General features: G+C 45.9%; 1 protein-coding gene across 5 annotated transcripts in view; it reads left to right on the forward strand.

Moving 5' to 3' along the window:
* The window catches only part of VIT (vitrin), a 2,362,557-nt gene that overhangs the window by 255,228 nt on the left and 2,080,654 nt on the right, over positions 1 to 26,675 (forward strand). For 3 of the 5 annotated variants that reach the window (XM_069607358.1, XM_069607362.1, XM_069607360.1), the window contains exon 2: positions 25,727 to 25,809. The exons of the other annotated variants lie outside the window; for them this stretch is intronic. The gene's annotated coding sequence lies outside the window, so the exon portion shown is untranslated. The remainder of the gene's footprint in view (positions 1 to 25,726; positions 25,810 to 26,675) is intronic. 5 annotated transcript variants of the gene reach the window in all.

A 26,675-nucleotide genomic window follows, 5' to 3' on the forward strand; every position in this document is an offset into this window, starting at 1 on the left:
CAGGATAAACCTGTTCCATGAAGATGTGGGAGGATCAAGGGGACCGACAATGTCAATGCCCACCCTCTCAAAAGGAACTCCCACCACTGGGAGAGGCACCAGGGGTGCCACATTCTTGGCTCCACTCTTGCCAGAGGTTTGGCAAGTGTGACAGCTCCTACAGAATTTGTGAACTTCTGAACCCATCTTAGGCCAGTAGAAGTAGAGGAAGAGCCTTTCCTTGGTCTTTTTGAAACTCAAGTGACCGGCCAAAGGTATCTCGTGGGCTAACTGTAGGAACTGGAGCCTGTTAGCAAGGGGCACTACAATTATCTTGCAGTCCCCAGGGATAGAATCAGTCGGTTCACTGTAGAAGAGGCCATCTACCCAGCTCAACCTGTGCTTTCCAACTTCTTGCGTATCAAGTTGGTTAGCAGCCTGCTGTCGAAGACCTTCAAAAGTAGGACACTCTCTCTGTCCTTTGCTAAAGTCTGCCCTGTTGGGTCCACCTTCTGCCAGTAAAGACTGCAGCTCAGGATGGTCAACAGGGTCAAGATCTCCAACTAAGACAGTGTCTTCTTCCAGACCTGACTCTTCAGATGCTGGCTCAACCACACAAGGTTGCACCTCACACTCTGCCTCAGCAGGTGGAGAAGTCACAGGTGTGACCTTGGACAATCTTGGTGATGTCCCTGTTGGTAGCACAGAGGTGCTGTCTGACTTTTTCCTGGAGGTCGTGGGTTTCCCCTTTGCCTCTGTTTTTCTAGAAATAGCAGTGAGCAACTCCTGTGGAGTGGGAGTGATATTTTCTTCTATCATCTCCTTTGGAGAGCCTCTCAAGGTTCTCTCCCTTGCAGACCTTGTGAGCTCCTGTTTCCTTTACTGGGAGGCCTGGGGGTGCTTGACACAACTCCAAACGTTTTAAGGTCATTACCCAACAGGACTCTCCCAGGCACTTCACTCTGCACACTAACAGGTATCTTGTCATTCATTTAATTACACTGGATGAGAGCTGGTAACTGGGGAGGCATTTGCACAGGGCCTCCAGCTAACTTGGTGAGGCGTTTGAGAGCCCTAGCAACATCCTCCACCTTGAAAAATGATTCATCCACCACAGTTATGCTGACTCCAGTGTCTCTGATGGCAGGGGTTTCCTGTCCATTCACACGAACACTATCTTTATAATATTCTTTAGTATTATCTGGGTTGGAATTATAGACTTTTAAATTCTGTTGTTCCCACAAGCCCAGTGACACTAAAGAAACACTGGCTGAGACTCTCATGGGTTCATCAGCCAGTAGGTGAAAGTTTCCACTTGCCATAGGTGCTTCTTCCTCTGGGGAGAAGGCTAATGAGACATAGTGGACCCCTGAAGGTTTACCCTTACATCTGGGATCCCCTTTCACATGGTCAGTTGACCCACAAACATAACATTTCCCAAATGTTTTGATGAATGGGGGTTTGTTCTGACCTCCATCAGGTTTGGGTCCAGATGGTGCACTAGCCTGATTTGGTTTCCATTGTGGTTTACCCTTAAGTTGCTGTTTGTGGCCCTATTTTGGATTGGAGGTATTAGAATTCTCTTTGTTGTCTTTCTTTGGCTGTTTCCCCTCATCCATTTTCTGAGTAGCCCCAGAAACCTTGTGAGTAGCCCTGTTGCCAACCCACAAGTCAGCAGCCTTAGCTAGCTTCTTTGGATCTATCTCCTTAGAATCAGTCAAGTGCTGTCTGAGCTCAGTAGAGAAGATATCAAATATAGACTCCAACATTACAAGATTTCTCATTCCTTCATAAGTGTTTACTCTGTAACCCTTAATCCAACCATCTAAGTTTTTCAAACACTCACATACCCAGGTAGCCCAAGGGGTACCATCATGCTTTTTGAGGGTCCAAAACCCATTAAGGTACTGGGAATGGGTATTCCCAAATCTAGCAATTAAAGCTAGCTTCACACACTGATAATCCATCCTATCCACCTCTCCCAACTCCATCACTGTGATGCTGGAAATGCATCGGAGGGACAGGGCCTCCGTATCCTTGTCCTTTACTGCCTTTTTCGTGTGTTCTGTCGTATTTTCCGTGCAGGAGTTCATGTTGGACTCCTGGCGGTGCAGCACTCTCTCTTTTGGTTTGGTGAACGGACCCGTGGGATACCCTTATGGCACCCATGGGTGGGGGTACAACCCTGTGCACCTAGTGTATGTTTTTGGGCACCTGTGGGTGGCCCGCAGAGCAGGGTATAGACTGGTCGCTGCTCCATGCTGAATTTGACAGGTGCGCGGAGTATCCTCCATTTTGGGATGCCCAGTCCCTGCCATTGGAATCAGTTGATTCCTGGTGGAAAACAAGATGGCCCCTGTGGCCTCCTGCTTTCTATGACCTATTACCTTGTTTTCCCAAAGTCCTGGGAAGCCCTGACTCTGTCCCTTCTCCCTGACTGGCTGTTGGGTGGAAGTGCCATATATGGTGTTGTTGTGAAGGCCCGGCCAGACTAGCTGGAGCCTTCCCAGTGACTGTATGTTGTGGGTACCTCCTGTGGGTGGGACCTGGGTGAATGGAGTGTGTGACCAATATGCACTTCTTGTTGTGGTTGTCTGGTTTCTGGCATGAAAGACAAAGACTGAGACAGCCCTGCCCGAAACTGCCCTGAATGCAGTGTGTAGTGTTGAATGGCTGGGTACTTGTCCCAATCCACATTCCATGTTGTGAGTGTCTGAGCGGGAGGAGGATGGCCTGAATGCACTGCGTGCCTGATTGGCTAACTGACTGCAGGAATGCCCTTCTGGATGATTGGCTACTGAGTGTGACCTAGCAGTGTGGATGGGAGACAGAATAGTATATCTGGGTACCTCTCACCACTGGAAGTTGTTCAGAAGCTGAAGTCCACTAGGACGAGTAACTGGAGTAACTGAAGCTTGACCTTGAAGCCCTGCTGGAAGAGAGGAATTGCTGTTGCTCTCCTTCACAATCTGAAAGCTGCTGTGTCTCCAAGGACTGACCCAGAGAGGACCTGGTAAGACGCCCTCTTCCCGAGCTACGAGTGACTATCGTGCACAGCTGCTCTTTGCCAACGCTCCCTGGTAGACAGACCTTCGACAGGCTGCCGACCGGAGACGGGGACTGCCGCGGAATCCCTAAGAGAAGCACCCCGATTGTTGTCCGCCACTGTTGACGACCGCCGTTGCCGACCGGAGCCTTCGTGCTACCGTTTGCCTAAGAACTTCAATTGATCATCGGACACTCTCGTCTGCATTGTCGTCCACTTTATCCCGCTGGAGAAGGCCCGACCGTTGACGCCCAGAGGAGAATCCGCCGGTGGGTTTCCCGCCACCTAAAAGACCACAGAGACGCTGACGACTCGACGCCCTTGCTGGACCACAGTTCTTCATTCTCTCTTTGCGGTCCAGAACTATCGTCACTGTTAAGATGGATTTCTGAACTCTGTCCTGGAGGGGCAGAGATTCAGAAGGCCAGCCTAGTTTCTTGGAACAGGGTAACCTCTGGACAAGCCAGACCAATCAAGGTAGCGATCGCGGCGGTCAAGACTAGGTCTCAAGAGGGGTGAGGGTGACTGAAAGCCTGCAATGAGCACACAAAGCAAGGACGCTTACAAATTTCTCCAAGCAGGTGTTATATTAAAAATATAGACACATTTATTACAAGGCTTTTGTAACATTGACCATAGTAAAGAATCACGATAAAACTCAAGTAAACCAACACATCACAATCAAATACAATATTATATACAATTACCGAAAGGTCTAAAGCGTTAGAAGCACGAAATATGCAGACCACCTAGATGGGGAGGAAAACAGGCAGTGCAAGTAATCGTTTAGACCCAGTTCGCCTTCAGAGACCACCTAATTAGAACGAAGTCCGAGCCCTACGAAGAGTGGAGCCTTGTGCTCAAAAGTACCTGCACACGCTGGTGCCAATGGGCCAATGGGAGTCTCTTCAAGGAAGTCAGGCAGTTCAGAGTGGTGAACGAAAGAGGGCGAACAGATCTCCGCTACTCAAACGCGGCCTCCACTTGTGGGCAGAAGCAGAGCGCGAGTGCGAAAAAGGTGTGCTGTTTAACACAGCGAGGAAAAGCTACGGGCTACTGCAGGAGGGCGACCAGTTCCTAGCGTTGCTACTCACTGGTCCCCGATGCAGGCAGACCCAGGCTTCTCCGCATCATTTTCAGTGCTGACAGGTTCAGATACGAGCAGGGGACGTCTCGGCGCTGTGTAGATTCCGCGGCAGCAGAAGTTAGAGTTGAGGATGTCCCAAACGCAGTGAACCCGCACAGATTGTTACCACAGCAGGGCAACGAAGCGGCTGTGTGTATTTCAGCCCAATGTACACTTCTCACTTCAGACCTGGGAATGCCAAGTGTACGAATCATGTGAGAGTGTCAAGGACTCGGAATACAGCAGCAACCTGACGGCGGTGACAGAGCAAGACTCCTGGGTAAGCTGGTCAGTCCACTGGATGGCCCAGAGACGATTCCGAAGGCTTACGTGCAGGAGATGATGAAGATGCTGAGAATAGTTGTTCCCACTATTCCAAAGGGTCGAAGTACAGGCCTTCTCGTTCGATCAGAGGCAGAATGGTTTCACAGGGCGACAGCAGTGCAGAGGAGCAGTCCATCAGCGGGTCACCAGCGATTCCTCGGTTCAGCCTCTTAGTTGCAGGATACTTGGCTCCTGTATCTGTCGTTCGTGAGAACTCAGGAGATCGACATGGTAGTGGTGTTTCCAGCCTCCTCTTATCCAGAGTTCCCTTCGTGCCAAAACGGAGAGGACCCAATGGGAGATCTGCTCACAAAACACTCAGACCATACGTGAACCTATCACGGACCACAGTGGTCCCAGGCATTCAAGACACACTAGACTCTCTGGCACCCAGGATGTCTATTGGGACCAGACATCCCAGCCCACATCCTGGAGGCACACACAAGGCATGCAGAAGCCTGCGAAAGCATCTGTGTTTCGCGGGAAAGTACATGCCCAAATAAGGACGGCCCCGGGTCGGCTCGACCTGGGGAAGGTGAAGGGGCAAGACGGTCAATGGACAGGACAAAGAACCTCGTGGCATGGCCATTTTGGAAGCCAGGCACCCATTTTGGCCAAACGCGAGAAGCGCGGTTGACAGGGCAAAAGGGAGTTCAAAACACAAAGAAACGATCGCTGCCACCAGTCCCGTCTATGACATACTTGCACAGTTCGTTATAAATCCATCGAGAGTTTCTAGGGACTGTAGAATGACTAGAGACCCAAGAGCGCGGTAATGTAAGTTACGGTGCACTCTTGTGCCATGTTGCGCAAAAGCTGCAACATGCGAAAAGAACTACGGAAAACAACATTTCCTGGTACTGACTGTCTTAAGGGCATGTCAGTTTCCCCGTAAAAATGGAGCGAAAGCCCAGAGGAGTGCGGCGGAAGGCTGCGCTTCTCTGGCAAAGTCTAGATCAGGGTGAAAACAACAGCAAAAAGTTTAGGGTTTGCCACATGGAAGGAAAATTACCTATAATTAAGAAATCTTTCCTAACAGTCACCGAGGTGCCCCGCACGCCTCTTCCTGGCAGGACGCCAACGCTCCGTCGTCGACGAGCACCGCTAGGAACGAAGCTGCCACTTCACCGCCGTAGTTCAACCTGTTCTCTGTCAGACGTTCGACGACCCGTGACTCCTGCCTTAAAGAGAGGGCACTCAAGAAGGGCCGTCGATTCCCCGACGCCGAACGCCGAGTTCCTCAACGCTCCTCGACGATCCGTGGCTCCTGCTTTAAAGGGAGTCACTCAAGAAGGATCCTTCAACGCGTCTTCGAAGAACTCTACTCCACCAGTTACATTGGGGGGGTAAAACCTTAATAGGAGGAAATAAGACTATTGAACAATATATGGACTGGGCTTGTGCTATATATCTTTATTTACAGGTTGCACAGGTGGGGGGATCTCCACACAGAACTGTGCCTAGTGGTAGGGGTCAGAAATCTGCCTATTGTTTCAACCATCTTCCGTTCCTTCCTATCTCTATTGCTGGTCTCCTCGTTATTGATCTGTGTGACATTTTTACCGTACAGTTGATGCACTTTAATGAGATTTGATAACATTGGTGGTACCACTTTAGAATTGTATATATTTATCATTGTTGACTTCCGAGTACAAAGTGCGTTATTGTGATCGTGTACATACATTTGAATATTAATTATATAAAGACTGTGTTTTCAGTAATACAGTGTGTGGACATTCCTTTGTGGGGGTTCGGGGACTACACTGTACTTAAGAACCAGCCTGCATCACCTCCCGAGAAGCTAGTCCTTGATTGCTCGTCCATTGCTACCCATTGAGAATCTTGGCTGGGGTCCTCTGTGCCTCTCCTCTACCATATAGAGAGCGGAGGTACAGGCACCCCCCACCGGTATCTTCACACTGGTGGCAGCAGTGGGATGCTTATGGTTTTAAGAATCAGTGTATAACCGTGCCACTTACAAAATATCTGCACTTTATTAAATTAAGGTTTGGTTGTGTACAAAATAACTGCATTACAAGCAATGGAGTCTATTGCAAATGGTAAATTGACTAGGATGAGTTTAGAGGCTCTCCAGAGTGCTTGTGAAGCCAGGGAGTTAGACTTTGTGGATAAGTCTAGGGCTGAGCTAATAGCTGCCCTGGTGGACTACCAGACCGAGGGTGAAACTCTTGATGTGGGGGGGAATGCAACCAATGAGGACTCTTCCCCTGGGGTTTCTTCTGAATCTGTTTCTTGTAATGCCACCTTTCCTGCTGCCTCTGTTCCGAACCCCAGCAATTCCTTGGAGCTTGAGTTATTAAGGATGAAATTGGCCTTTGAATAGCGCAAGTTGGAAATAGATGCTGAGCTTAAGAAGGAGGAGTTGGCTCAACAAGTGGAGCTCAAGAATAGGGATCTTGAACTCAAAAATAAGGACCTTGAACTCAAGAACCAGGACACTGAATGTCAGAGAATCCAGCTAGAGAAAGCTAGAGTGGAGACTTCAGCGAAACCCAGTGAGAGTGTCAGGTCCCCAGCAACTAAGTTTATGAAAGATTTGGTTGGTGTGTTTGTGGAGGGTTCTGATATCCTCCAATGGATTGAAGCGTTTGAAATGGCTTGTGCAATTCATGATGTTGACAAAAGAGATTGGGCTAAGTGTTAGTTAAGAAGAGTGCCTCAGACTGGGTATGACTGTATTCTGAAGCTGAGTGTGGAAGAAAGGGGTCAGTATGAGTGTATGAAATCTGCTTTGATTGCCAAGTTTGGCAAGACACCTACCCAATACCTTAAAAGGTTCAGGGATTTTAAGAAAAGAGAGAATGTGTCTTGGGTTGACTGGGTGAGTGTTGCGCACATGAACATGATGGGGTGGATTGATGGTTACAAGGTGAAAACTTTTGTTGAATTGTCCCACTTGTTGTTTTTTGAGCATTTTTATGAAGCCTGTTCACCGGAGCTGCGTCAGTATGTTGCTGACCAGAACATCTTGGATCCCTTTAAGCTGGCTAGGCTGGCTGACAAGTGGGTCTCCCACGGGGTTCCCCTAAGGACTCCAGTGGGAAGGACAAGGACAAGAAAAGGGGGCTGCTCAGAAAGCTGAGGAGTCCCAAAAGCAGTCACAGTCGGGTAAACCTAAACCCTCCTCTCCGAAGACCCAAAAGTCTAGTGGGGATAAGTCATCTGTGGGTGGGAATAAGAGTAGTTGTCCACCTGCTGCAAAGCAGGCTCCCAGTGGTTCCAGTACCGTACCCCGCACTCCCGGCACTTGTTGGGATTGTGGGGCTCTGGATCACAAGAGGGATGACTCCAAGTGTAAAGGTAAGGCACTTGGAGTACAGGCTGTCAGCCTGTCCTACCCTTACCCCATGTCTGAGGTGGAGGCCACTGTCCTCCCCTCCTCTAAAGGGATCACATTTGGTGCTCCTGTAGAGATTTCCTTAGTGTCCCTTGGGGCCTGGGACCAGTACGCGAAAGTACTGGCGACTATTCCACAGAACAACCGCAGATTTTTGAGAAGTGTCCTCCTGAATGGCCAGCCTTCTACTGGTTTGAGAGACACTGGGCTGAGCATGACAGTGGTGGACAGGACCCTGCTCAAGCCAGAGGACTATGTAGGTGCTCCTCTGAGAACCACCAGGTTAGCTGGTGGGCCTTCCAAATTATCGCCTGTAGCCCTAGTCACACTCATAATTGGAGACAAGACAGCAAAGCTTCATGTCCTGGTTCAGGACAATGTCCCTGCTAACATTCTGTTAGGTAATGATCTAGTCGAATTAGAATTGATCTCGGATGGTCTTCCCATGACTGCTGCTGCGGTCACTAGGTCACAGGTGACCTCGGGTCTGGCTGTGAGTCAGGTACCCGAGCCAAAGGTGCGGCCTAAGGCAAGATGAAGGAAGAACAAGAAGGCCACCTCTGTGGAGGGAGCTCCTTCTCTTCCTGCTGTTCCTACAGCATCCATTGGGATCCATGCTCCAGACGGGCTGGGTCCAGTGGTAAACCCCGTCTCAACTCCTGTGGGAGAAGAGCCAGAAGACTCTCCTGTGGGAGAGGTTCTCAACCCGGAGGATCATCCCGATCTTCAATGCTTGTTAGCTGAAGGGGGACCCTCCCGGGCAGACTTCAGTAAAGGACAGAGAGAGTGCCACTCTCTCGAGGGTCTGAGGAAACAGGCCTTGTACCAGGCACAAGGAGAAGTGCCTAGGACATTCCGGATTTATTGGGAGGGTGAGCTCCTTGTTAGTGAGCCCACTAAGCCTGAACCTGGTGCCCTCAAGAGGTTGGTGGTACCCCAGGTTTACAGGCCCTTCCTACTGCAGTTGGCGCATGAGGTGCCCTTGGCTGGTCATCTTGGTACCAAGAAGACTAAGCAGAGGCTCTCTGCCCATTTCTACTGGCCTTGGATGGGAGTAAAAGTGGAGTCCCACTGCAGGACCTGCCCAACTTGTCAGTTGTCTGGCAAGACTGGAGGCTGTGTCATTGCCCCACTGCAGCCATTGCCAGTGGTTGGCACACCATTTGAGAGGGTGGGCATCGACATTGTCGGTCCTCTGGACCCTCCCACTTCAGGTGGACATCGGTTCATCCTGCTTTTGGTAGATCTTGCCAGCAGGTACCCTGAGGCTATACCCCTTCGGACTGTAACTGCCAAGGTGGTTGCCAGGGATCTCCTGGGCATTTTCACCCGTGTTGGATTCCCCAAGGAGGTTGTCTCTGACAGAGGATCCAACTTCATGTCTAGCTACATGAAGACCATGTGGAAAGAGTGCGGAGTAACCTATAAGTTCTCCACTTCTTACCACTCCAGACCAATGGTCTGGTTGAGAGATTTAATAAAACTCTCAAGGGCATGATAGGTGCTTTGGAAGAACCCCTAAGGAGGAAATGGGATCTCCTCCTGCCATGCCTGCTGTTTTCTTACAGAGAGGTACCTCAAGAGGGTGTTGCTTTCAGCCCCTTTGAGTTACTCTTTGGATATCCTGTGAGGGGGCCCCTCGCCTTGATCAGAGAAGGTTTGGAAGCCACCCCTCCAGGTCCCGCCAAGCAAGTGGGGGACTATGTGTTAGGCCTCAGACAGAGGATGACACAGATGATGGGTCAGGTAACAGCGAATCTCAAGGCCAGCCAGGAATTGAACAAATACTGGCATGACCTTAAAGCATCGCAAGTGGATTGGACTCCGGGACAGGAGGTCCTCGTGATGGAGCCTACCAAGCATCGAGGATTGGCAGATAAATGGACTAGACCCTTCAGGATAATCTCCAAGATGGGCGAGGTCAATTATCTGGTTGACATCGGAATCCCAGGGGTGGCCCCTCAGGTATTCCATGTTAATAGGCTCAAGCCTTTCCAGAGGCGAGCCGAAGTCTCATGTCTCTTGCTGGCTTCAGAGCAAGAAGAGGATGAGAGTGAGCCCCTTCATGATTTGCTCTATAGCAACCCTCAGGATGGCTCCCTGGAGGGAGTGCATCTCTCTCCAGATTTGACAACAGAGCAGCAGAGGGCCTGCCGGACTTTGCTCCAGCAGTATGCCTCTCTGTTTTCGCTGACGCCAGCCCTTACACCATGATGTAAGCATGAGATTGACACTGGTGACAGCGTGCCTGTCAAAAGCAGGAGCTACCGTATGTCAGACACTGTTAAAAACCACATCCAGGCTGAGGTCGCCAAGATGTTGGATCTGCGAGTTATTGAACCCTCAACCAGTCGTTGGTCCAGTCCCGTGGTCCTTGTCCCCAAGGCAAGTTCCCAGGCAGGTACCAAGGATTGGAGGTTCTGTGTGGACTACCGAGGAGTCAATGCCGTCACCAAAACTGACGCGCACCCATTGCCCCGGGCTGATGAGCTCGTGGACACCATAGGTGCTGCCAAATTTGTGAGCACCTTTAAACTCACCTCAGGCTATTGGCAAATAGCTCTGATGGACCATGCCAAGGAAAAGACAGATTTCTCAACACCAGAGGGACTCTACCAGTTTAGGGTCATGCCTTTTGGGTTGAAGAATGCCCCTGCCACCTTCCAGAGATTGGTCAATTATGCTCTCAGTGGGCTGGAAGCCTTTTCTGTGGCTTATTTAGATGACATTGCTGTCTACAGTTCCACTTGGGAAGAGCATTTGACAGATCTAGGTAAGGTGTTGCAGGCCTTGAAAAGGGCTAACCTCACTATCAAGGCCACCAAGTGCCAGATAGCTCACTGGAAAGTCACATATCTTGGTCATGAGGTAGGAGGGTGTCAAATCCAACCTCTCCCCAGTAAGGTACAGGATGTACAGGACTGGGAGTCTCCCACTACTCAAACGCAGGTCAGAGCCTTTTTGGGCCTCACTGGGTATTATCACAATTTCATGGCGGACTATGGAACCATAGCTGCACCACTGACAGCTCTGACTTCCCCCAAACAACCTATGAAGGTTAATTGGACGGAAGACTGTCAGAGGCTTTGATGGCTTGAAAGAAAGTCTGTGTAGTGCACCTGTGTTGTGTGCGCCTGACTACAGCCGACCCTTTATCGTCCAGACGGATGCCTGAGACACCGGAATTGGAGCTGTCTTGTCCCACTTAGATGACAAAGGGAGGGAACATCCTATCATCTTCATCAGTAGACAACTTAAGGGTAGAGAACTTAGGTGGGCTACTGTTGAGAAGGAGTGTTTCAGTATAGTTTGGAGCCTTAGGCATTTTAGGCCCTTACTTACAGGGTGTACCTTCAAGGTCCAAACAGATCATAAGCCTCTGAAGTGGCTTATGCAGATGAAGGGTGAAAATCCGAAACTGCTCAGGTGGTCCATTAGCCTGCAAGGGCTAGACTTCACCATAGAGCACAGACCAGGGAAGAGTCACGTAAATGCAGATGGCCTTTCCAGAAGGTATGTTGACCATCTGGATGAGGGTGTCTATCCCGTGGGAGATTAGGCACCCTCCACCTCAGTCTGAGGGGGGCGACTGTGATGCTGGAAATGCATCGGAGCGACAGGGCCTCCGTATCCTTGTCCTTTACTGCCTTTTTCATGTGTTCTGTCGTATTTTCCGCGCAGGAGTTCATGTGGGACTCCTGGCTGTGCAACTCTCTCTCTTTTGGTTTGGTGAACGGACCCGTGGGATACCCTTATGGCACCCATGGGTGGGGGTACAACCCTGTCCCCCTAGTGTATGTTTTTGGGCACCTGTGGGTGGCCCGCAGAGCAGGGTATAGGCTGGTGTCAGCTCCATGCTGAATTTGACAGGTGCGCGGAGTATCCTCCATTTTGGGATACCCAGGCCCTGCCATTGGAATCAGTTGATTCCTGATGGAAAACAAGATGGCCCCTGTGGCCTCTTGCTTTCTATTGCCTATTACTTTGTTTTCCCAAAGTCCTGGGAAGCCCTGACTTTGTCCCTTCCCCCTGACTGGCTGTTGGGTGGAAGTGCCAAATATGGTGTTGTTGTGAAGGCCCAGCCAGACTAGCTGGAGCCTTCCCAGTGACTGTATGTTGTGGGTACCTCCTGTGGGTGGGACCTGGGTGAATGGAGTGTATGACCAATATGCACTTCTTGTGGTTGTCTGGTTTCTGGCATGAGAGACAAAGACTGAGACAGCCTTGCCCGAAACTGGCCTGAATGCAGTGTGTAGTGTTGAATGGCTGGGTACTTGTCCCAATCCACATTCCTTGTTGTGAGTGTCTGAGCGGGAGGAGGATGGCCTGAATTCACTGCATGCCTGATTGGCTGACTGACTGCATGAATGCCCTTCTGGATGATTGGCTGCTGAGTGTGACCTAGCAGTGTGGATGGGGGACAGAATAGTCTATCTGGGGACCTCTCACCACTGGAAGTTGTTCAGAAGCTGAAGTCCACTACGACGAGTAACTGGAGTAACTGAAGCTTGACCTTGAAGCCCTGCTGGAAGAGGAGAATTGCTGTTGCTCTCCTTCACAATCTGAAAGCTGCTGTGTATCCAAGGACTGACCCAGAGAGGACCTGGTAAAACGCCCTCTTCCCGAGCTACGAGGGACTATCGTGGACAGCTGCTCTTTGCCAACGCTCCCTGGTAGAGAGAGCTTTGACAGGCTGCCGACCGGAGACGGGGACTGCCGCGGAATCCCTAAGAGAAGCACCCGGACTGTTGTCCGCCACTGTCGATGACCGCTGTTGTCGACCAGAGCCGCCGTGCTCCCGTTTGCCTAAGAACTTCATTTGATCATCGGACGCTCTCGTCTGCATCGTTGCCTGCTTTATCCCGCTGGAGAAGGCCCGACTGTCGACGAGCCGAGGAGCATCCGCCAGTGGGTTTCTGCCACCTAAAAGACCACAGAGACGCCGACGACTCGACGCCCTTGCTGGGCCACAGTTCTTCATCCTCTCTTTGCGGTCCAGAACTATCGTCACCGAGGTGCCCCGCATGCCTCCTGGCAGGACGTCAACGCTCCGTCGTCGACGAGCACCGCTAGGAACGAAGCTGCCACTTCACCGCCGTAGTTCAACCTGTTCTCCGTCGGACGTTCGACGACCCGTGACTCCTGCCTTAAAGGGAGGGCACTCAAGAAGGGCCGTCGATTCCCCGACGCCGAACGCTGAGTTCCTCGACGCCCCTTGACGATCCCTGGCTCCTGCTTTAAAGGGAGTCACTCAAGAAGGATCCTTCGACGCGTCTTCGAAGAACTCTACTCCACCAGATACATTGGGGGGATAAAACCTTAATAGGAGGAAATAAGACTATTGATCAATATATGGACTGGGCTTGTGCTATATATCTTTATTTACAGGTTGCCCAGGTGGGCGGATCTCCACACAGAACTGTGCCTAGTGGTAGGGGTTAGAAATCTGCCTATTGTTTCAACCATCTTGCGTTCCTTCCTATCTCTATTGCTGGTCTCCTCGTTATTGATCTGTGTGACATTTTAACCATACAGTTGATGCACTTTAATGAGATTGGATAACATTGGTGGTACCACTTTAGAATTGTATATATTTATAATTGTTGACTTCCGAGTACAAAGTGCGTTATTGTGATCGTGTACATACCTTTGAATATTAATAATATAAAGACTGTGTTTTCAGTAATACAGTGTGTGGACATTCCTTTGTGGGGGTTCGGGGACTACACTGTACTTAAGAACCAGCCTGCATCACCTCCCGAGAAGCTAGGCCTTGATTGCTCGTTCATTGCTACCCATTGAGAATCTTGGCTGGGTCCTCTGTGCCTCTCCTCTACCATATAGAGAGCAGAAGTACAGGCCCCCCCACCAGTATCTTCACAATCACAACATCAGATGCAACAGTGGGTAGCCTAGAGAAGAGCCAAGGAAGCAATTGATTCCCTGAAAGACCTTGAATCCCATGGTTATAATCAAACATTGCCGAACAATCCAAAATATCAAGCTTAACCTCATGCATACCCACAATTTCTTTAGGCATACGGGGTCTCTTAGGACTGGAAGACCTAGAAGACTCTGGGAGAGCAGCATTCTCAAGAGACAATTTCTTCATTTCAAGTTCATGATTCAACTCAATTTCTCTGAGCTTAAATTCTTGTTGTTTTTGTTCAGTTTGAGCATTTAAACATTTGAATTCCAGTTCAAGCTTCATTTTCTCTAGAACAATGAATTCAGGACCGAGTGTCGGACCTGTGGGGGTCCCAGTGGACAAGGGTTGCCGTTGCTGAGCAGGCAAGGGGCCAGGAAGGGCCCCTTGCCTGCCTGAAGAGACACATCTACCTCTTCCAACTCATCATTAATAGACATAGCATCATCCTCAATACTTTCCACATTTGCTAGATAGGCATTTCAAACCCACTCCCCAGAGTTTGGTTCTTTAACAACTTTTCAACTAATTCAATCTTTTTGCCTTTGGCAGAGAGTTTCCTTTCTTTACACATGTTTCTTAAATAATTAGCAGTGTAATTCAGGAGGGTCTCCTGACTGTGGCTTTCCATATCAGACATGATTAATTTTGCTTTTTAGTGATGTTAGCCTTGTTAGTTGATTCAAGGTAATAGCTGCACTCTAAGTGTAATTACTATACTTTTATCCTCACTACTGTACACCAGTGTTAGGCAGAATTATATGCAGTACACTTTGGGAACACCACACACAATTAAGACTATAAGTGACAGTACAATTTCACCTTTGGTACAAGCCTGTACTACACAGTTAAAGTGTTAGCAGAGCAGCCATACTTATCTCAAGAATAAGTGAGCAGTATCAAATAGTTACACAAAGGACAGCAATTACTATGATTCAGGCAAACACTGAATCAAGGTTTCTAAGTAAAAGAATATATATTAATTTACTCAACAGTTGTATAACATTTCACTATTATAAGCAAGTTAAAAATCACAATCATAAATACACCACACCACTTCCCTTAAATTCCTGAGAAGTTAAGCTCACAAAATGAAGCGGGAGCAAAATGGCACTCCAGCAATTTAAAAGGGAGGGAAAGACAAAATGATTAGAACCTAGGCAAAACCAACAGGTAAGTACTCAGGGGAATTGAACAAGAGGAACTTCAGTGAGGAGATCAGCTAGAAAGGGCTTACGACCAAAGTCAATGGGTCAAAAGTATTTTGCTCAAGATCACACAGTTCAGGGTAGTTCGCGGTAAAGTTTGTGGCACAGATTCCGGACGAGGTTGGTTGGTAGAAAAGTTAGTTCAAAGAGAAGAGAAGGACAAGCCCTCGGATTGGCAAAAGATTTAAAACACTTTTATCGCGGTTGAACGATACGAGCAACCGGAATTTGCACAGTACCTTAAAATGGAGAGGGATCTGTAGCTGAGGCGGACGTTCCTGATGGTTCCTGCAGGCTCACGGTTCCTGATGCGACTGTCGGATTGACATGAAGTAGAAAGACTGGAGGGTCCTGCGCCACCCAAGGGAGAAGCCAGCAGCAGAACAAAACCAACGAATAAAAGATGCGCTCCTTAAAACCCAAGCAGGGTCCGACATTCCTTTCTATCCGGCCCACTGTAGTCTGTACTGCGAATTTGACCAGAGGAGGGGCCCTGGCTTGCAGTTTGGGTGAACTGGTTGGTCCCATCAGCTCAAGGGAAGAAGTTTCCTGGAGGATCTTCTCTGTCATCGGATTCGGAGATTCGGACCTGCAGCAGGGCTTCACTGGGTGGTTCAGTCGTGGTAGGGGTCCTTTTCTTCCAGTTCCTCATTGGTTCTTTTCTTCCAGTGGCGACTCTGCTCTTCCAGTCCAAAAGACTTGCTTTTTAGGCAGTTTTCCCCCATTCATACAGCCTGGCTGTCAATCACACAGCAGGGTGGCTGATCTGGCAAGGCCAGTCCCCTTAGCCAATCAGACAAGAGTGCGACTTGGGTTACCAAGGGAACCCATGGCAGGGGTCCGAAGATCCCTCCCTCACATCCTACCTACCTAGACTTTCAGGCGTCTTAAGGAGGGCTTCTGTGCAGAAGCCCACTAAAAGACATCGAACAAAGGAATCATTCCCGGTTTGGCGCGCAGAGAAAAACACGAGAAAGACTTTAACAAAAACAAATGGCGAATAAACCCAGCTGGAACCAAAATAAAATGTATTTGGTCAAGTGGGTTTATGTTCAAGGCTAATATAATAGCTTAAAACATTACCACGTTTATATAAGATAATCGCTGTAGAAAAGTTAGGGTAGTTACCACTGCCACCAGCCAAGTCTTAATGTTAAGGGAGCGAAACAAGGCTCCAAGAGGTAGAGACAAAAAGGAATAAGAGTTAACCATTTCCAATACTCCATGTAAGATGAGGTGTACTGGGTCTGTGGTTTAAAGTGACTATATAAAGTTAATGGCAACGTTACATGTTTCTGGGGTTCAGTAGTCAGCCCCAGAAAAATTGAGTCAGTGGGAAGTCTCAAAGACAACCCTGTGTCACTGCACTGAAGGTGTTGTGTAACACACACAAAAAGTGGTGCTCATGGAGTAGGTGAGGCTCCAGAGCCCAAGAACACACAAAATGGTAAAAACAAACACACATGGCAAAACACATGTAAGAGTGGGAAAAAGGCTCACACTCCTACCAGGTGAAAAAAGTAAATCCTAGAAATCCATCAAAGCTGCTTAGGGACTCATTAGGTAAGGGAAATCATCAATTTATGAGAATTCTCCCTAACACCTCCCCCTTGCAATTGGTTAGAACAGTCAGGTGTGTTGCTGCCTTTGTTCCTCCAGCCATTTCCACTTGCATTCTGGACTAAAATCTAGAAGGATCCTCATAGGAAACCACTTGGAAAGCAGCCTTAGGGGCGGGCTGATGCTCAGTGAGTAGTTGTACATTGATTGTAATCCTTCTTTGGCCTGTTTCAGGTGCTCCTTTGGAGCGGTTTGTGTGTTTCTATCAATAGTTTTTTTACTTGTTTGTGCTATTCTGGTGGGTTTCACTTGTGTTTCTGTGGCTTCTCATCCTGGTTTTCTGAGCTGGCCTGCATCTAGAGTGTGCAGTCCCTGGGGTATAGTCCTTTGTTTGTTTCCGGCTTTCTTTCTGTTTTTGACCTGTTTCATGTGCTCCTGTGGATGGGTTTGTGTGTTTTTTTCAATCATTTCTTGACAAGTTTGTGCTATTCTGGCAGGTTTCTCTTGTGTTTCTGTGGCTTCTCATCCCGTTTTTTGAGATGACCTGCATCTAGAGTGTACAGTCCCTGGGGTGTAGTTCTTTTATTGTTTCTAGCTTTCTTCCTGTCCCCACCCTCCCCGTTGCAATTGTTTGGAACTGTCAGGTGTGTCTCAGCCCTGGTTCCTGGCAGCCATTTCCACATGCCTTCTGGACTGCAATCTAGAAGGATCCTCTAATGAAACCACTTGGAAAGCAGCCTTAGAGTCTGGTTCACGCTCAGTGAGTAGTTGTACATTGATTGTAATCTTTTTTGGGCCTGTTTCATGTGCTCCTGTGGATGTGTTTGTGTGTTTTTTTCAATTGTATTTTTTACTAGTGTGTGCTATTCTGGTGGGTTTCTCTTGTGTTTGTGTGGCTTCACACCCTGTTTTTCTGAGCTGCCCTGCATCTATAGTGTGCTGTCCCTGGGATGTAGTCCTTTGTTTGTTTCTGGCTTTCTTTCTTTCCCCAACGTCGCAATTGGTTGGAACAGTCAGATGTGTCTCTGCCTTTGTTCCTGGCAGCCATTTCTACTTGCCTTCTGGACATTTTTCCATTCCTCTGCCACACCTGTCTGACCTCTCCCTTGCCCCTTGTTTATGATTGGCTGTTTCCCTTCAGGAGGTAGGCTCTTAGCCACACCCCCTAGGGCAGCCCACTGTCCATGCAGCCCCAAGGCAAAGAGCAGCTCCCAAAGAAGCAGCTCCGGACCGTGTTTGCCAGTGTTCGCCTGAGATACCAGTAGCCAGCCGTCAACGAGCAGCGACTGACAAGATAAGTGTGGTCTGGATGGGGAGAACACCAAACACTGTATTCCAAAAAGGCCTGCCTCTCTTATTACCTACACAACATAAGCATACCAAAGTCAGCCAGCTAGTAAAGAATACCCATTCACTGCTGTGTAACAAATGGTCAGTGGTGTTATTTACTGTTGTTTGCCATACTTAGGCATTCTCCATCTATTCAGATACCTCAAATCTAGGTGTTTGCACTTCTGCTGTGCCTACCAATTTAGGCATTCACATTCTGTCCTGGTGAAGTGTAGCCATGCGTCACACTCAGATAGAAGAATTGTGAAGATTAGCATTGCGTCACAACTAGACAGATTTGTGAAGATTAGCATTGCCTCACATCTAGACAACTGTAGTACTAGCTTGCATCACATCGAGACAGAATTGTAAAGATTAGCATTTTATCACATCTAAACAGAATTGTGTAGATTAGCATTGTGTCACATCCAGACAACTGTAATACTAACTTGTGTCACATCTAAACAGAATTGTGAAGATTAGCATTGTGTCACATCCAGACAACTGTAATACTAACTTGTGTCACATCTAGACAGAATTGTGAAGATTAGCATTACTTCACATCTAGACAAAATTGTGAAGACTAGCATTGCATCACATCTAGACAAAATTGTGAAGACTAGCATTGCGTCACATTTAGACAGAATTGTGAAGATTTGCATTGCATCACTTCTAGACAACTGTCATAGTAGATTGCGTCACATCTAGACAGAATTGTGAAGATTAGCATTGTGTCACATCCAGACAACAGTAATACTAACTTGTGTCACAAGTAGACAGAATTGTGAAGATTACCATTGCATCACATCCAGACAACTGTAATACTAGCTTGCTGCACATCTAGACAGAATTGTAAACACTAGCATTCTGTCACATCTAGAGAACTCTAACACTAGTTAGCATCACATTTAGACATAATTGTGAAGATTAGGTCTGTGCATAGTGACCAGCAATCACTGTCCCCCATTAGGCTGTCTGACCCAATCATATCTCCTGTCTCCAATAGCATTTAGACATATCTCGTATTCAGCCTGATTGTGCCAGATAGCCACACCTCGTATGTAGCCTGACTCTTTGTAAGATTGTGCCAGATTGAAAGACCCATTCAGGCCTTGTTCTCCCATTATCCATGTGTCCCAAACTTGGGTGCTACTGTATTTGACTGTGTGAAACCCCACTAGTCTTTTTCTCCCATTATCCAGGTGTCCCAAACCTAGGTGCTACTGTATTTGATTGCTGAAATACCCATTAGGCATTTCCGCCTATTATCCAGGTGCCCCAAACCCAGGTGCTATTGTATTTGACTGTTGAAAGACCCATTAGGTGTCTTCTCCCATTATCCAGGTGTCCCAGATCTAGGTGCTACTGTATTTCACTGTCTGAAAAACCCATTAGGCATTTTCTCCCATTATCCAGCTGTACCAAACCTAGGTGCTACTGTATTTGACTGTTGCAAGACCCATTAGGCGTTCCTCCCATTATCCAGGTGTCCCTAACCTAGGTGCTACTGTATTTGACTGCTGAAAGACACATTAGGTGTTTTCACCAATTATACTGGTGACCCAAGCCCAGGTCCCACTGTACTTCACTGCCTACAAATCTAGGTGCCAGTCTATTTAGTGTCTACTTCTGTACCCAGGTAAGGTGTCTCTCCCACACTCAGCTGTTCCCAAATCCAGGTGCCACTGCATTGAACCATTCATTGTTATCCCCTTCATCCCAAAATCCAGATTCTAAAGCACCTTACTTCCTACTTTAATACCCTTTGTTAGGTGCGCCCCCTCCCCCTTTGGTTTCACAAAGGCCCTCCACAACCGACTTTGGCCCTCACAGTTGTCCTCCTTCTCCCCCTATTGTCCTCCTCATCCCCCACACCCTCCGCCCTTCAGGACTCGCCCCGCTGCTCAGACATTCACTCCAGAGAGAACACGAAGAATAAGACCATGCCATCCACATTGGACAAAGAAAAAGAACGCTGCAGCCGAACACATATGCCCTTTAGTTGTGCCCAGAAAATCAGCCACAATCAGAGGCAAATAACTGCACCAGTGTCTAGGATTCAATACTCTCTTGCCACATCGTGGGCAAATACTCATGACTTACTTGCCCTCTCATTTCCCATTCTCACCCGTTTGTCTGGCTTTCAACAATACTCTGCTTTATAAAGATCATTTGAAAAGTACACATACCCTATTGTCACTCAAATATATAAATAATTATCAAACTATGTTAGGCAAAAAGTGTACAATTGTGCCATTATTCCGCTATCTTGACTGGGAAACTACAAATACCAGAATGCAAATCAGCAATAGGCAAAAGAATGGTCTCTAAGTGCAATACTTTCACAGACTGACATTAGCACATTTAAAATAAATGATGCAGATGCATTAAGTTTTAAGTGTTTTATGAGATATTTAAAACTAAGAAAACACACAGCATCCGGAACTGTGGACTGTCTCCCATCCATACAGTTACCAGGACTGACCCTGCTTTACTTAAAAGCGAGGAAGGTGCTTGCCTCCTCAGGCCACATTGCTCTAGGCGGTCTTTTAACGTGTGTTCATTTACTAGGCAACATAGCCTGACGGTGACATCTGGTACCTTGTTTAGAAACTAAGTAGTGTCAGGGCCAGTTACTGCCTGTATGGGAGTCCTGTTCACCCCAACTCACTGTACATGTCAAAATATATTTTTTATTTATTTCACTTTTTTATATAGCCTTGTGTACAGAACTGCAGATAACCTCAGCTATCTGTAGTCATTTTATGTGTGATCTACAGAAAGCCAAGGTCATTTGTAGTTTTCTATAGCTGTGAATATCAGAAAAAAGGCCAAATAAAAAAGCTTTCTTGCCCCCTATGCTTTCACCAAGTGCCGCCATCATCTGTGCCAGCTTCCCCCACTCCCCAGATGGCCTCCTCACCTCACATGCCCTCTCCCTTTTCCCCCACAACACATGCTGTTTCTGTGATGCAGTTTGCTTTGAGATGTTGGCTATGCACAGATATAGCTGAGGTTACAGAAAAGCTTTGTGTTGCAAACTTGGTCCCTAGCCGCCCTATAACTCCCAAATTTCCCTGGTGACCTTTTGCCTCCCCTCAACCTCTAGCCTGATGGCATTTGCATGTTTTTTGACCCGCAAAAGCTTTTTTCTGCGTTTCATTTTCCGATACCATTCGCTATAACCTGGCGTATAACCACGGCTATCTCTCGCATTGAGAAAAAAAAAGATGGTGACCGTTTCATTTATAAGCACCCGGTTTCTTCCCAATTTGCCTGATATATTATTTTGGAGATGCGTGCACCCCTTACAGAATTTCAGCCAAATCTGTTGTACGAGACAAACATTATTAGCAGTTCATTTTTTCAATTCCCTATGCAATTCCTTTTTTACTTTACTGTGCCTATAAAGTATGCATTTTATTATAACAAAGGAGCACAATAATTCCACAATAGGAGCATGATCCACCTGATTAACCCATTAACGACTATATATTGGAACTTAGCAAATTGAATCCATGCTTGCTCTGTGATCTTACACATTATTGTAGCAGTTTTTCAACCTCTAATCTTCCAGATAATAAAATTAGGGATCAGCCATTTAATATTTGGGACAGAGCATGTAAGGGTTTCTTTGGATGGGTTCTCACAGCAACATACCCGAGGTTAGTTAGTTGAATATTTCCAGGAAGCAATATAATATGCCAGCAATAATATAATATGCCAGTCAGCACAAAGAACACATTGGGGGGCATGGTGTGTGGGAAAGAAAAAACGTTCATGTGTTTGTGGGAAATATGTATAGCTATTTGTCTACTTATGAGTCCACCGTAATAGTAGATAGAGCAAGATGTTCTTTTGAAGACCATTATCTGGCATGAACCAATGAACCAATGAAATGGTGGCTTAATTCCAGAAGGTTTATTCCAATATCTACACAGCCATGTTACTTCAAATCCCTTCTTGAGGAATGCCCACCCCAGGATTTCAAGATATTGCTCTAACTTCAGTTCAATCTCCAACCTCCAACATTGCCCTATCTGTGCTAACCGACAGATTAGCCCAAAGTTGTTCCCAGTAAAGACAGAGCCTTATAGCAACACACTATACTATTGGGGTAACCCCTACTTTACACCAAAGGAAATATTGAGGGGGGCATTTCAAAAAGTGATTAATTCTTGGTAAAGCTTTTTGTCCATAGGGGCAAAACAGTAAATGTTAGAATACCCCAGTGTCAACTCCATCCATGGTGGCTGAGCAACGTATTCCAATATACTTGAATTATTTGGGAAGTCAATGAACCACCAATCTTCTATTAAATGACAACTCCCTAGTTTCCACTAGTGCTGCCACTGATTTCTGTAACTGTGGCATTGATGATAAGGTATGAGAAAATCAAAGTTCCAAATAATTCAAAGTGGTTTCTTCTGCAAGAGACTGTCCTTCAAAGGTGATGTCTTTATATCTTTATAAATGTTCCTCTTTTGCATTCACATATACCACATTTAAACTGACTGTGCTCCTTTTTCAGGGAATAAGAGAATAGATGTAAAAAAGGGTGTGAGTGATAGAAAAGACAATTGTAGAGGATTGCGGCAGGGGTCTGGTATTTAAAAAAATAAAGAAATGAAGCACATGCACAGGTGCAAATGAAGTAGATGTAAATGCACAAAGATGTCAATCCAATAGATATAGACATATGCAGAAGAAATCGAACGCCAGACTTAAATCTTTGGTGAGGTTATTTTGGTAAATGTTTAATAGAAGCTTCAATTATGGCATCTTATAGATTCAACAGAGAGCATAAAGTCTTTCAAATAAGATATGTGAGTAAATTGCAGATTTTATACTAGGCTTTCATTATTAAATAAGGGAAATCTCTGAAAACTGTAAAACTGTATATTGTCTAATTTCCATTCTTTGTAACAAGCTGCTTTTGGATGCTAAAAGATCAATGATGGCATCATTGCTTAGTGCCAACAAAGCAAGCATCTTTTTCCACTGACGTGCATGAAGGCTTCCAACTTATTTTGGGAAAGAAAACTGCAAAGTGTCTTCACAATGTACTTATGCTTTGAAAAATACCTTTCACAAGGCACCAGAAAAGAGTATAATGTTAATGGAAGTGTGTAGGTATTAGAAGCGATTTATAGGCTTGACCGCACGTTTTGAATTTCCATAAGATATTCTACCAACATGCTATATAGTTATTGATTGTTTTGCAGGTCACACGTTTACCCCTGACACCAGTAAAATTCCTCTTGTCAGTGTCAAAGACACAATAAAAATGGAAGTCATGGTGTTGTGCATACATTTTGTATGAAGTGAAATGTTCAATCTGTTCCACTTTGATACAAAATTATACAGTTTACTCTGTAACATTTCTGGTAATTCTTCTAAATTAAATCGGTAAGTAAGTCACTCAGTTGAGCCTGGTCATTATGTGGAGTTTTCCTCAGGATCTTCTGAAAATCTCTATGGTCCGAACATGCCAAATCTGCAAAGAGTTGACAATGCGTGGTACTGAATCAACTCTTCAAACTGTTAATAAACCTGTCCATTACAATACTGTACACATTCAGAATGAATTTATCACTGAGTGGCCGGATAGATTTATTAGCAGCATCATCTTCTTTCAACATATTTGAGGCCTCTCCTCTGCAACCACAACTTCATCTTCCATTTCTTTCAATTTTTAATTGGCCCAAATTATGAACCTTTTAGTTGCATCAACTAAATCACTGAAATTCTGACCCTGTTTCTGTATTTATCCCATTGTTTCATCTACAGTTTAATAGACCTGTAGCATATTTACGCCTTCTGCTTGTAAGTACAGAGATAAAGATGTGGTATTTGTAAAAATAAACAGCTACATATCAGTGGTCAAATTGGAGAATTAAATGAGTGAATTAGCATATGCTTCAGTCTTGTATCTAGTATCGTCGTTGAAGTGATCAGATGTGGATATTTCAAGCATTATTTCCACAACATCAACAAACATGGCACAACTTGGGTCTTTATATGAATCAAACATTTTAGTGAGTGATGCATCTTTGGTCCATGATCTTGTTTCGCTAATTACAGATAATGAACAAAATTGATCATGTTAGCATTTGTCAAACAACATGTTCATTCAAAAGTTTGATTCATGATGTCGATGTATTTATTTATTTATTTATTGTGCATTTATAAGGTGTTTATACATCAAGTAAATTGTGTTGCAAAGCGCCCACATGGCAACAGGGAGGGAACATGGGAATGAAATCAAATAACAAAGAAAGATAGAGGCAGACCTACTAGGCCTTGTGAGCATTCAGAATGTGCAAGTGCAGAGAGAGAGAGAGAGAGAAGAGGTGATGTAGTGAGGGTAAGCGCTAAGTGTACCAAGAGAGAAGTTCTAGGGGGTGAGCAGCTGTAAGTGCCTTGGTTACTGGTCAGCTGACAATAAATAAGTGCCGGAATGTGGTGGCATAGGCAAGTGGGCGCCAAGATAAGTGCTGGGAGTGGGCAAAAACTGAAGGTGATTGGTGGTGGGAGGCCAGGGCCCAAGATGACATATAAGGGCCCTGGTCACCAATCTCAACAACTGTGGGATGGATGAAGGGAAGGAGGAAGTGAAGAGGAAAGTCTTGAGGACATTCTGGAATTTGAGGAGATACTGCTCAAGGCGAAGAGGAAGGGGTAGGCTGTTGCATATGAAGGAGACTGCTGAGGAAAGAGATTGTCCACCAGCTTGCGGTTTAGCAAAGCGCTTGAAACACAGAGAGTTGGTGCAGGAAGAACGTAACAATCTGGAGGCAGGGTATTTAGTGAGAACAACTTTTAGGTAGCATGGTCCCCGGCCCCAGACAGTCTTATGGATGATGCAGAGAGATTTTAATTTGATCCTTGCAGCAACTGGGAGCCAGTGGAGAGCTTTTTGGGCTGGAGAGAGGCGGCCCCTGGGCTTGAGGTCAAAGATACATTTCACAGCCCTATTCTGGATTAGCTGGAGGGGTTGTAAAGAAGACGAGGGTAGATTAAGAAAAAGGCTATTGCAGTAGTCTAGCCTACAGAGAACCAGAGCTCTAGAGACAGTGAGCTTCTAGGGGAAAGGGAGAATTCCTTTGAAGAGGTGGAGTTGAAAGTGGGACTCTTGGCAAGGTCCTGAATGTGGGGGAGGAAGGAAAGAGAGGAATTGAAGATACCTTTAAGGTTTCTGGCTTCAGATGAACGAGAGGGAGGAGCGCCCATAGAAGATGGCCAGTGTGAGGGGAAGAAAGAGGGAGGAGGAGTCCCAATAAGAATGATCTCAGTCTTGATGGTGGCGATTGTTGGAAGTATACCAGGACTGTAAATGTAGATATAGGTGTAGATTGTAGATGAATTTAACAAGTCAAACAATGATTTTGCAGGTATAACCACCTTTGTAACAATTATCATTACTAGATTAATTTTTAATAAATAATTATTTGGGTGAAGCACCACATGTGAATTTGGCCTGGTGCTTTGCTACTCAGCAATTGTGTAAAGCCATTGTACTGCCCTTGCATGTTAGAGGCTCTGTCTGTTGAATTACAAACATAATTTAAACATCAATGTCCATTGATTTCAAGATCGAACAGACCAGATCGGACCTAGCTTTTTGAGTGGTTGCTGTGCATTTTACGAGAGATAAAACATGCTTATTAACAAAATACAAACTGATCAATGAGTTTGTCCTGTTTTGTAACCAACATAATTGAGAATATTGATGCTTTTCTGATTTCATGATCAATACCTTGAAATTATATTAATGATGTTGTTAACCTTTTTGTTTTTGAAATCAGTAACCAAACTCTCATGTCGTTATTAATGTCATTGTTGTATTACTTTTCTTGACTTCCTCAAGATGATGCTTTAATAAGGGATCACATTTGCTGACAATCAAAACCTTTCAAGAAAATTGCATTATCCAATATTTCATCTTCAAAGGTATGGGATGCTTGAACTATTACTCTATTGCTATTACATCTTTTAACAATCAGTTTAGTCATGCCCACCAAGTGCTTCAGAATGGCCTGTTTTCCTTTCACGTCCTCGTGCTTTGCAATTTAAAAGTATCAGCAGTCTTTGATCTCATGAAGAAGGATGTAGAAGTGTTATTGTGTAGTTTATTTCATTCATGCTCATTAATTCTTTGGTGTATACACATCCATCAATCAAAGCAATTCTCTCTGTGTTCTGCTAAAAGTAAGACACACCATGCACAAAAAAGCTCTATCCTTGCGTGACTAGGTCCACCATGGCCACCATTCTCTATCTTATTTGGTGATTTAATGTGTTTGTATTCAAAATGCTGCCTATGCTATACTGTGCATACAACACAGACTAAGGAAGACATATGTTATTTGTTCTTATTGAAATGCACTCTCACTCATTTTGAATAAAGTGAAAGCAGGATGCTTTTCATACTAACATGTTACAATATCCTATTCACATTCTTTTGGTGATGACTTATCCGTTACATATATAATTCTTGTACGAAACGGAAAGACAACAATTCAACTAATCGAAGCACATACATTAATCAAATAAATACTCTTGTGGTTTCGTTTAGTACATAAGCAACCAAATTTCCAGACATTTTGTATATTATTAGATGAGTTATAGTACATAAATATGCCAATTAGTATTAGTTGACTTGTCGTCTTTCCATTTCGCACAAGGATTATCTAACTATATTATGCTTGCCATTTGATTACAGACACGGGTTCCATGCATTTTCTAGATTATTAATATCAATCTCTGAATGAATACATCTAACTATACTAACAATATGATTGACAGGAACAAGCAAA

This window comes from Ambystoma mexicanum, chromosome 4q (genome assembly GCF_040938575.1).
Source record: "Ambystoma mexicanum isolate Mex_15411 chromosome 4q, UKY_AmexF1_1, whole genome shotgun sequence".
In the NCBI taxonomy this organism is placed as follows: domain Eukaryota; kingdom Metazoa; phylum Chordata; class Amphibia; order Caudata; family Ambystomatidae; genus Ambystoma; species Ambystoma mexicanum.